Source organism: Bombina bombina, chromosome 5, assembly GCF_027579735.1.
Source record: "Bombina bombina isolate aBomBom1 chromosome 5, aBomBom1.pri, whole genome shotgun sequence".
NCBI classification, from domain to species: domain Eukaryota; kingdom Metazoa; phylum Chordata; class Amphibia; order Anura; family Bombinatoridae; genus Bombina; species Bombina bombina.
In genome coordinates this window covers 803,945,874-803,957,968 of record NC_069503.1, presented here as the reverse complement: position 1 = coordinate 803,957,968, position 12,095 = coordinate 803,945,874, and the positions used below count along the sequence as shown (strand labels likewise).

The 12,095-nt window shown below is 39.6% G+C and overlaps 1 protein-coding gene across 1 annotated transcript in view; it reads right to left on the bottom strand.

Moving 5' to 3' along the window:
- Positions 1-12,095, bottom strand: part of PTPN2 (protein tyrosine phosphatase non-receptor type 2) — a 426,691-nt gene that overhangs the window by 308,316 nt on the left and 106,280 nt on the right. The gene's annotated exons all lie outside the window — the stretch shown is intronic.

Genomic DNA, 12,095 nt, shown 5'->3' with positions numbered 1-12,095 from the left:
ATCGGATGGAAGCGTTAACACAACGCTAACTTACACCTACGTGAAAAAAGTGACCGCTCGCAAAGCGGTAACCTTTTCAAAGGAAACCTGGTACTAAAATGAAGCAGTAAATTACTTTTAGCTGTCGGCGGCTTCGGTAGCTTACAGCTCCATTTTTAACAGCTCAATGGAAGCGAGCTCTGAATGGTTAGAATAATCCGTAATCCTCTCATGAGGCTGTTGACCAGCTTCCTCGTGAGCCAGACGAATGACACTCCTCAGCCACACAGAAAGGAGTAGTCGCAGTGGCCTTCTGACCCTTGCGCTTACCTTATACAAAACAAACAAGCAAAAAGACTGTCTAAAATCTTTGGTTGAATGAAAATAGAATTTCAAAGCATGCACTACTAATTTACTAGGCAAAGAATGACTGGGGGAGTAGGGGAAGTGGAAGGGATACTTATAGCTTTGGCTGGGGTCTCTTTGCCTCCTCCTGGTGGCCAGGTGTTGTATTCCCAACAGTAATGAATTAATTTGTGGACTCTGTATTAGAAATTTACACACTCATTTTGGCATGGGCTAGCCCTGAAAAAGGAATGCAGGGGTAAATACATACACAACACATATTGTCCTTTTAATATACACATATCAAATGATCACAATCTATAGGAACTGTACTGGTTGCAATATTTTTTATTATTATTATAGCTGAAGTTACTTACCAATTTATAAAACCATAATTTTAATAACTAAATAACTTCACATTGTTGTTTTAATGAGGAATTACTGGAGTAATACAGTATTTTTCTCTCTTGATTAAACTTAAGTTGCCCTTGCAATATGAAGGCTTTGTGAGCACAAACACAAAATGTATTCATTACCGGAATATCACAGACACTTATGATTCACTAGTTAGCTATTTCAACACAGCTTACCACAACTACAGAAAACAAAAAGTTTTTAAAAGCATTCACAAGAGAGAAAAAAACAAACTAACTAATGTGGAAAAGTCAAAGTGCCCCACATATCATTAATGAAATATAAAACATTATAGAAACATGATTTTTTTCTTTTTTAACTCCCACATAACCAGAAGCTGCAATGTTATCAATTATTGTGTTCTCTCTTACAAGAATATTCATCTTTTGGGTTGGGGAATTGGTGCCACTACAACAAGATTTTTCTAGACAGTTCAATACCAAGAAAATAGTAACAACCCTGCTACATATTTCGTGACATTATCCACTTATACATACAACAGTAACAACAACTAAGAAAATCGAAACCACTCTTAATACTTGACAGATACTCCTTAAAATAGATACTGAATCTACCAGTTCCTCTCCAATGAGCTCACAGGAACTCACCATTAAGCCCCTTTGTAGGGTTAAACACAGAGCTGCAGGGTAATTATTGAAAAAAACTATTTAAAATCTTACCTGATAAATTCATTTATTTCATGGTGGCGAGAGTCCACAACCTCATGTATGGGATGTAGATTCCTACCAGGAGGAGCCAACCTCTCTCACACCTTAGTTTAATGTATAGCCAAGTAATTAGGTGTTTAGAAGAAGGAGTAAAAACCAAAATTAGGAGTAGGGAAAAAAGAAGAGCTTAAACAAAAATCAACCCCCAACGGGTGGGGGCTCGTGGATTCTCGCCAACATGAAAGAAAAAGTCCATGACCTTTTAAATATGGGATACAATACCTAAGCTGTGGAAGTCCATGAGTAACAATAAAAGGGAGGGATTAAAATAAAAACAGCTTTATTTTCGCTGAAAAATTAAATCCAAAACCCAAAATTAATGCCTTTTTTGACAAACTCAAAATATAGGCAAAATTATCAAACTGAGACAACTGCCTGAAGGACCTTTTTACCAAAGACTGCTTCTGACGAAGCAAAAAACATAAAAATGGTAAGATTTAGTAAAGGTATGTAGAGAAGACCAAGTGGCCGCTTTGCAAATTTGTTCCAAAACCCAAAATAAATGCCTTTTATGACAAACTCAAAATATAGGCACAATTATCAAACTGAGACAACTGCCTGAAGGACCTTTTTACCAAAGGCTGCTTCTGACGAAGCAAAAACCATAAAAATTTAGTAAAGTTATCTAGAGAAGACCAAGTGGCCGCTTTGCAAATTTGATCCAGAACCCAAAATAAATGCCTTTTATGACAAACTCAAAATATAGGCACAATTATCAAACTGAGACAACTGCCTGAAGGACCTTTTTACCAAAGGCTGCTTCTGACGAAGCAAAAACCATAAACATTTAGTAAAGTTATCTAGAGAAGACCAAGTGGCCGCTTTGCAAATTTGATCAACTGAAGCTTCATTCTTGAAAGCCCAAGATGTGGCAACCGATCTAGTAGAATGAGCTGCAATTCTTTGTGGCGGAGGCTGACCTACCTCCAAATAAGCTTTGTAAATCAAAAGTTTCAACTAATGAGAGTGCATCCGGGCCAGGTGCTTTATTATAGGTCAATTTTTTAATTGCATTAACCACTTCAAATTCAGTAATGGGTGCCTCAAGATCTTTAAGTGAAGCGGATGGGAGAGTAGGATGAGAGATTTTTCTCCAAAAATTGTCGCGCTCCTTGAAATTAGAAGATTTAGCCGAGCAAAGATCCGTATAATAATTAAAGAAAGTTTGAACGACTTCCTTCGGTGATCTAAGCGTTTGGTCTTCTACTTGTAAAAGAGTCTATCAATTGAGAACCTGTATCCTGTTTAACAAGTTTTGCTAGAAGTTTCCCTGTCTTGTTCCCGTATCTATGAAGTTTTGATGAAAAGCGAATATCATTTTGAGTTGATTTGTATAGTAATAACGAATCTCTGACCTCTAAGGCAGAAATATATTTGGTCCATTTCTGCGGCGTCTTTTCAATTAGATATGAGTTATATGCATTGGTAACTGCGCGTACTGACTCATTCTCGCGCTGTTTAATTTTTTTTGTCCGTGCTATGTTAAATGCTAAGATTTCCCCCCTTAATACCGCTTTTGTGGTTTCCCAAAATAAGATAGGACGATTTTTAAATTCAGCATTGAATAACGAGAATTCTGCAAACTTAACTTCGAGCCCGTTTTTAAATTTAGGATCAGAGAGTAAAAATTTTTTGGGGAAAAAAAACGATTATTTGTGGGTAAAGGAGTGGTAGACTGAAATTCAATACAGATAGGGGCGTGGTCAGAAACCGTAATAGGTAAAATTTGAGCCAAGATTTTGAATCTACAGAGTCTTTCATCAATCAGAAATAAGTGAATCCATGAAAGGGACTTGTGTGCCTTTGACAGGCATGTACAGGGAGTGCAGAATTATTAGGCAAATGAGTATTTTGACCACATCATCCTCTTTATGCATGTTGTCTGACTCCAAGCTGTATAGGCTCTAAAGCCTACTACCAATTAAGCATATTAGGTGATGTGCATCTCTGTAATGAGAAGGGGTGTGGTCTAATGACATCAACACCCTATATCAGGTGTGCATAATTATTAGGCAACTTCCTTTCCTTTGGCAAAATGGGTCAAAAGAAGGACTTGACAGGCTCAGAAAAGTAAAAAATAGTGAGATATCTTGCAGAGGGATGCAGCACTCTTAAAATTGCAAAGCTTCTGAAGCGTGATCATCGAACAATCAAGCGTTTCATTCAAAATAGTCAACAGGGTCGCAAGAAGCGTGTGGAAAAACCAAGGAGCAAAATAACTGCCCATGAACTGAGAAAAGTCAAGCGTGCAGCTGCCAAGATGCCACTTGCCACCAGTTTGGCCATATTTCAGAGCTGCAACATCACTGGAGTGCCCAAAAGCACAAGGTGTGCAATACTCAGAGACATGGCCAAGGTAAGAAAGGCTGAAAGACGACCACCACTGAACAAGACACACAAGCTGAAACGTCAAGACTGGGCCAAGAAATATCTCAAGACTAATTTTTCTAAGGTTTTATGGACTGATGAAATGAGAGTGAGTCTTGATGGGCCAGATGGATGGGCCCGTGGCTGGATTGGTAAAGGGCAGAGAGCTCCAGTCCGACTCAGACGCCAGCAAGGTGGAGGTGGAGTACTGGTTTGGGCTGGTATCATCAAAGATGAGCTTGTGGGGCCTTTTCGGGTTGAGGATGGAGTCAAGCTCAACTCCCAGTCCTACTGCCAGTTTCTGGAAGACACCTTCTTCAAGCAGTGGCACAGGAAGAAGTCTGCATCCTTCAAGAAAAACATGATTTTCATGCAGGACAATGCTCCATCACACGCGTCCAAGTACTCCACAGCGTGGCTGGCAAGAAAGGGTATAAAAGAAGAAAATCTAATGACATGGCCTCCTTGTTCACCTGATCTGAACCCCATTGAGAATCTGTGGTCCATCATCAAATGTGAGATTTACAAGGAGGGAAAACAGTACACCTCTCTGAACAGTGTCTGGGAGGCTGTGGTTGCTGCTGCACGCAATGTTGATGGTGAACAGATCAAAACACTGACAGAATCCATGGATGGCAGGCTTTTGAGTGTCCTTGCAAAGAAAGGTGGCTATATTGGTCACTGATTTGTTTTTGTTTTGTTTTTGAATGTCAGAAATGTATATTTGTGAATGTTGAGATGTTATATTGGTTTCACTGGTAAAAATAAATAATTAAAATGGGTATATATTTGTTTTTTGTTAAGTTGCCTAATAATTATGCACAGTAATTGTCACCTGCACACACAGATATCCCCCTAAAATAGCTATAACTAAAAACAAACTAAAAACTACTTCCAAAACTATTCAGCTTTGATATTAATGAGTTTTTTGGGTTCATTGAGAACATGGTTGTTGTTCAATAATAAAATTAATCCTCAAAAATACAACTTGCCTAATAATTCTGCACTCCCTGTATAATCAAGAGAATCCAGATTTTGTAACCTCCATATATCTTTCACTCTTAGATTAGAGAAAATCCTAGAGAAAAGCCTTGACTCAAGATGGTCTCTTTTGGTCTTTTTAAAACCAACATTTTGTCTCAATCTGTCAATAGGAAACTGAGGGGCCATATTAAAATCGCCCCCCATTATTAGAAAACCTTCTACACATGTCATGAGCCTTGCCTGTAGCGTGTCCCAAAATTGTAAATCAAAAACATTGGGAGCATATATATTACATAATGTATATAGTACGTTAGCAATCTTAATTTTCAATATGATAAATCTGCCCTCTTTATCTGATTCATTATGCAATATCTCATATTTAAATTTTTTACCAAGGAGAATAGCAACTCCACCTTTTCGACTTGTGTTAGAAGACGGAAAAAAAAAACCTCTTTAACCCAGGAGGATTGAAGTTTAAGAACTTCCGTGGATTTCAGATGGGTTTCTTGTAGAAGGCAATGGACGTACCAATAGGAAGCAGGGAAAAAAAAAAAAAAAGGAAAAAGGGGACAATACAATAAACAATGATCATACATAGAACAGACGACAACAAGACCAGCCAGGCTGTCTGTCACCCTAACTTGATAGGGCCCAACCATACAGAGTAATAGTAACATCCTGAACATCATCTATTCAGGGGAGCAATTTTTGGAGAAAAATTATTATTAAACACTAGTCTGACAGGATGTAAAATAGTTGCACGGAGGCCGTGCTGTATGAATTTTGTGCATGCTGGGGCTAATTCTCTTCTTTTTACAGCTGTTTCTGCTGCATAGTCCTGAAATAGGAGAATTTTAGTTTCCACAAGGAAAATTGGTTGACATTTACGGTAAGCCTGTAGAAGAGTAATTTTATCCTGATAATTCAAAAGTTTGAGTATAATTGGTCTTGAGTTAATCTTAGGAGAAGATACCGGGCCTATCCTATGTACTCGTTCAATAATTATTTTAGGGTAAGTCTCAGGTATCTTTAAGAGAGAGGGGAGTGTGTCTGTAATTAATTTACTCAGGTCTTCAAATTGTATGTCCTCAGGTACCCCAATTAGTCAAATTGTTTCGCCTAGCGCGATTCTCAAGGTCCTCAAGTTTATTGTGCAGTTTAAGGAGAGCAGAAGTGGTAGCTTCTATTTTAACGTTTTGTCCTGAGGTGAGATCTTCAAGATCTGATACTCTTTGTTCTATCTCAGAGAACCTTACAGCAAACTGCTTAATTTCTGTAGTTAATTGCGCAATATCTTGCCTGATCTCTTGTTTAAGAGACTCAAATTTAGGTGTAAGAGCCGCAGAGATATTCAAAACTAGGGACTGTAAGTCATAAGGCTCTTGCAAACTTGGAGAGTCCCGTGGAGATATCTGTATCTCCGGGGGGGGACTCAGTGGTGGCTTTGTGCTTTTTATCCCTTTGTCTGACTGACATGACTGAGGGTGAATTTTTATGGTGTGAATGTAAAATTGTATCCATATACTGTGCAGGTATGTGATAGTGATGGAAAGAGAAAGGGAGGGGAACTAGGGACTAGTTCCTAGTGATTATAGGGGGAACCCCCCGTTGGGAGGGAAAAAAAAAAAAAAAGAAAGGTGTGGGTGATAATCAAAAATTATAGTGTTTTGTGAAGAAAAAAAAGGACTAAAAAAGTGTGATTTAGTGGGTGAAGGATAATAAATGCAATCAGTATATATCTCAATTTAAATACAATGAAACCTTCTGATTTTTCTTCTCTCTCCTCCCCCCCCCTCCTCTTTCCCTTTTTTAGTTATTCAGCAATTATATGTACCAACCAAAATGTTTTAGAGTGATTCTGGGGTCCAGGCCGTCAGAACCAGGTAGATTTTTACTAATATAGGTAAGAACAATTAGTGAATTAGCTAAATGGGCCCTTTATCAGTTGCTGATTTATTTTACAAACATTTAGGTTAAACTCTAGCCCAGCATGGGTAACACAGGGTGGCAGTTTGATAGTTGTGTACCTGGGTATCGTGTAGCAAGTCTTAAGCAATACCGACTATTGAGGTTTTTACAATGTAATAGCCATAGGAAATTTTTCTTTTTACTCCCTCCCCCTCCTCTTCCCCTCCCGAAAATACAAGAAAAAGTAAAACAGCAGATCAAAATATACAGTTATAAGCAAGTCTAATTCACATTTTTGTATAGAATGAGACAAGAAATTTTTGTATGTACCTTAGCTAAGAGTTTGCGTAAAATTAAAGACTAATCTGACTCGTTAAGGCTAGTTAACGTCTTATGATTAGGTAGGACTAAATATAAGTGATTTATATTCAAGTATAAAAAACACCCTGGGAATATAGATAGGATCCTAAAATCTTAAGCCACTGATAGAGTTCCTTGTATCAATTATTAGTAGTTGTAAGAAACAAAAAAGAAAAAGAAGGAAAAGGGTACACTAAAGTAAATAGTATTGTTACATTTTGAGCTATAATTTCTAGGGCTCCAGGGGGGAAAAAAAAAGGGGGAAAAAAAAAAGGGGAAAAAAAAAGGGGGAAAAAAAAAGGGGGAAAAAAAAGAGAAAAAAAAACCCAGTAATATGAAGTTTCTTTTTCCTCTCTTTCCGTTCCCCCATCTTCCCTTATACCGTCCAAGATATTTACACTTAAGAAGAGAAGTTAATCAGGGAGTATCTAGAAGTTTAACTTAGAAAGGGAGAGAAAGGAGTCCATCTGAAGATGTATGATAATTCAGTGGTGATCCGATAGCAAATACAGTCATTTGAGGCTCTAAAAAAAAAAAAAAAAAAAAAAAAAAAAGAGAACAACAACAAGGAAAAGGACAGGGCAATATATGTAATAGTCCAGCACACAACGTTTCCCGTCTTTCTCATAAAAGTTGGTAATCTTGGGTGAAAGAGCCTCAGTGAAGAGCAGCTCCCCCTCACGCAGCACCAGTGGGAGGGGGAGAACCGATCCGTGTAGAGAGAAAACAACAACGGGTACCGAGTCCCGTCTTGCAGCAGACTTTGTGTGGGGCTGCCCGACCAGATCAATCACAGGGCTATAGTAACACCCCAAAAAGCAAGAGCCAGGCCTTACCCCTCACGCAGCACCAGGGGAGGCCGATCCGTGTAAAGAGCAAACAATGGGTACCGAGACCCAACTTACAGCAGACTCTGTGTGGGGCAGCCCAATCCCCAGATCAGACACAGGACTATAGAAGCACCTCCGGAAGCGAGAACCAAGCCTTACCCCTCACGCAGCATCGGAGGGGGGTATACCAAGCCAGAAAATATGGCTCCCGGGGATTCCACAGAGACGCCAGGGCGGAACACACACCAGAACACGGATGGCAAAGATCAGCAGGGTCCGAGATCAGCAGGAGAGGGACAATCAACGCCAAGAAACCAGGCAACAGATCAAAGTTAGTATCTGACAAGGCGGCAATAACCACTAACCTCCTCCCCAGGTGCCGACCATTCTATAGGAGATAAGCAAAGGGAATAGCCAACGAAAGTTGTGTTGCCCCGGCAGCCAAGAAGCCTGGTTCCTCAACGCACTCTTCAGGTAATTAAACTGCAGGGGTCCAGGTGATATCCAAGCACCCTCATGGAACATTTATGGGGAGGAAAGGTATAAGGTGATGAATGAAACAGTAGCTTGTTAGGTCCTTTTTCAAGTGCTGCAACTCGCAGACTTAGTGCTATGGTGCGGCACTATGGGGTTCCAGTATCGATAGAATTCAGTTTGTACAAGCCGCCCCGGGTCTCAGGGTTTAGGCGCCATTCCTCACCAATGGCTTGTAGGAGAGACAATTCAGAGCAGGTGCAACAACTGACCACACAACTGTGCTCCGCCTCCTCCGGAACCCTAGAGAATACCTAGGTTATGTAATTTTAAACAACTTTCCAATTTACTTTTATCAACATTTTTGCTTTTTCTCTTGGTATTCTTAGTTGAAAGCTAAACCTAGGAGGTTCATATGGTAATTTCATAGACCTTGAAGACTGCCTCTAATATGTATGCATTTTGACCACTAGAGGGCATTAGTTCATGTGTTTTATATAGATAACATTGAGCTCATGCACGTGAAGTTGCCCTGGAGTGAGCACTGATTGGCTAAAATGCCAGTCTGTCAAAAGAACTGAAATAAGGAGGCAGTTTGCAGAGGTTTTTTTTTATAGAGTAATCACAGAGGTAAAAAGTGTATTTCTATAACTGTGTTGGTTATGCAAAACTGGGGAATGGGTAATAAAGAGATTATCTTTCTTTTTAAATAACAACAATTCTGGTGTTGACTGTCCCTTTAAGACTCCAAGGAGGAGAAATAGGCTTAATAAACATGTTTTAGTCCGGATTATAGCCTGAACAAAACAATGAATGTCAGGAAGGTTAGCATTTTTCATCTGAAATACAGAAAGAACAGAGATTTGTCCTTTCAAAGAACTGGCAGATAAACCTTTATCTAAACCATTCTGCAAAAACAGAAAAATCCTAGAAATTCTCAAAGAATGCCAGTAATTATCATGATTGATACACCATGAAATATAAGTTTTCCAAACTTTGTGATAGATTTTCCTAGAAACAGGCTTGCGGGCCTGAATCAGAGTGTTAATCACAGAGTTAAAGAATCCTCTATGACTGAGAACTAAGCATTCAATTTCCATGCCATCAAGTGTAGAGACTTTAGACCTGGAAGGAAAAAGGGAACTTGAGACAGAAGGTCTGGCCTTAGAGGAAAAGGCCATGGCGGGCAACTGGACATTCAGACCAGGCCTGCATACCAAAGCCTGTGTGGCCATGCTGGGGCTATCAGGATTACAAATGACTGTTCCATTTTTATTTTGGAAATCACTCTGGAGAGTAGGATCAGGGGGAAAATAATATAAGCATGCTGGAAACTGCTAGAGCATCCAATACTAATGCCTGAGGATCCCTGGACATCAAAAGGTACCTGGGAAGTTTGCTGTTCAAACGAGAGTCCATAAGATCTATTTCTGATAGAACACATCTTGATAGAGAAACCATTTTCCTGGATGTACTACAGAGGTAGTCTGCCTTCCAGTTGTTTACACCTGGGATGTGAAACGCAGTGATAAGGCAGGAATTGGTTTCTGCAGAAGAGAAGATTCAAAATACTTCTATCATGGCTAGGGAACTGTAAATTCTCCTTTGATGATTCCAAACTCCTTGTGCTGTCAGGGACTCCCTGACAGCTCCCCAACCTGAAAGACTTGCATCTGTGCTGATCACAGATCAGGTAGGACGAGTAAAAGAAGTTTCCTAATAGACTGGCGATTTAGCCACTAAGTCAGAGATAGGTGCATGCTGGGATCAAAGAATATCTTTTGGGATATCGAAGTATAATCCTTGCACCATTGGTGCAGCATACAAAGCTGAAGAGGTCTCATATGAAATCGAGCAAATGGAATTGCGTCTAAAGCTGCAATCATGAGGCCCAGTACTTCCAAACACACAGCCACTGAAGGTTCAGACAAGCCGATACCAAATTTATTTGTCTCTTTTCTGTTAGGGAAATCTATCTGGAAACTAAAAAGGTAACCTTTGTCTGAGGAACCAAGGGACTCATAGGTAAATTGATCATCCAACCATATCTTCGAAGAAACAACAGTTGTGTTGTGTGAAATTCTGCAAAATGACAAGATTGAGCTAGTGCCAAGATATCGTCCAAGTAAGGAAATGCTGCATTATCCTGAGTTCTGATTACAGATAAGAGTATTTAGAACCTTGGTAAATATTCTTGGAGCTGTAGCTAAACCTAACGGAAGAACAATAAACTGATAACCATTATCTGAGTTTTTCTTATCTGGAAAAGGATTTTGTTCTGGGTAAAAAGGGATGTGAAGGTAAGCAGCCTGTAAATCTATTGTGGACATAAAGTGACCTTGTTAAATAAAAGCCAGAACAGTTTCCATTTTGAAAGTTGGTATTCTTAAAAAAACTAAATTTATGCTTACCTGATAAATTACTTTCTTTTACGATTTCATCCTTACTTGTGGGATATTAACCTCCTGCTAACAGGAAGTGGCAAAGAGCACCACAGCAAAGCTGTATATATAGCCCCTCCCTTCCCCTCCACCCTCAGTCATTCGGCCGAAGATATAGGAAGAGAAAAGGAAAGGCTAAAAAGGTGCAGAGGTGACTGAAGTTTACAAATAAATAATAATAAAAACGGTCATAAAAAGAACAGGGTGGGCCGTGGACTCGTCATATCGTAAAAGAAAGTAATTTATCAGGTAAGCATAAATTTAGTTTTCTTTTACAAAGATATGTCCCAGACCCTTGCAGAACATTCTGGCCATCCACTTGGCAGTGCAAAATGGAGCTCAGCAGGTTCGGTTCCGGTATCACTGTACTACAGGAGGCACAATACCTGACCGATTACCGGATAAAAGTATAGAATCTGAGGAGAGTGTGTGGACATACAGAAACCTGAGGTGAGAAGACTATCCCAGTCAGTGCCTCAGCATACGCTGAATAAGTGCTTTGTCTGGGCTGACACAGAGGCTTCTTACACAGGGGAACTGCTTGCAGACTATGTAGATGATCCTGCGGAGCTACAGACCATCTTCACTCTGCCCACGGGTGCAAAGGGGAAGATGTTGGTCAAGGGAGTAACCCCCACAGAGTGGCTCTCATACAAAATGATCCCAGCTCTTATTCCACGGCTCATCAGGCTACATATGCTGGAGAAGATTGTCCGGATCTGACAGTACCGAAAGCATGAAAGACTGTCAGTGATTCTTACATTGAGCATAAATTACTATGAAAGGGGATAGGCATGGCAGAAATCGGACTTATTACAGTACTAGCCCATCTATGGGATCCTGTTATGGTTAAGTTTTGGAGTCTTGGGTTTGACAATTGTATGTTTGCAGTTTAAAATAAGTTGACTACCTTGTATTCTTGATGTTTAATGTACTGCAAAGCTATCACATTTGAAATGTATATACAGTCACCGTTCACATATGGGATCTTTTCATGCCTATAAGTTACCCTATGGTCTACGCTAGCTCTCCCTTGGAACTACGTCTTAAAATCCCACTTTATTCTCTGAGTTGGTCAAATACTTCTTGCCATCTGTCGTAATTTTAACAATAGAGATTTGCAAGTTATGTCACCTACACACCAGATCACATTAACATGATTTTAGCCATTCTAGTCAGCTCTGATGGACACCGAGTAAGATTACTAGCACAGAATCCTGTCTTCTTTTCCGATTGCATTATGTGCTTAGGAGTATGCCGAAAAG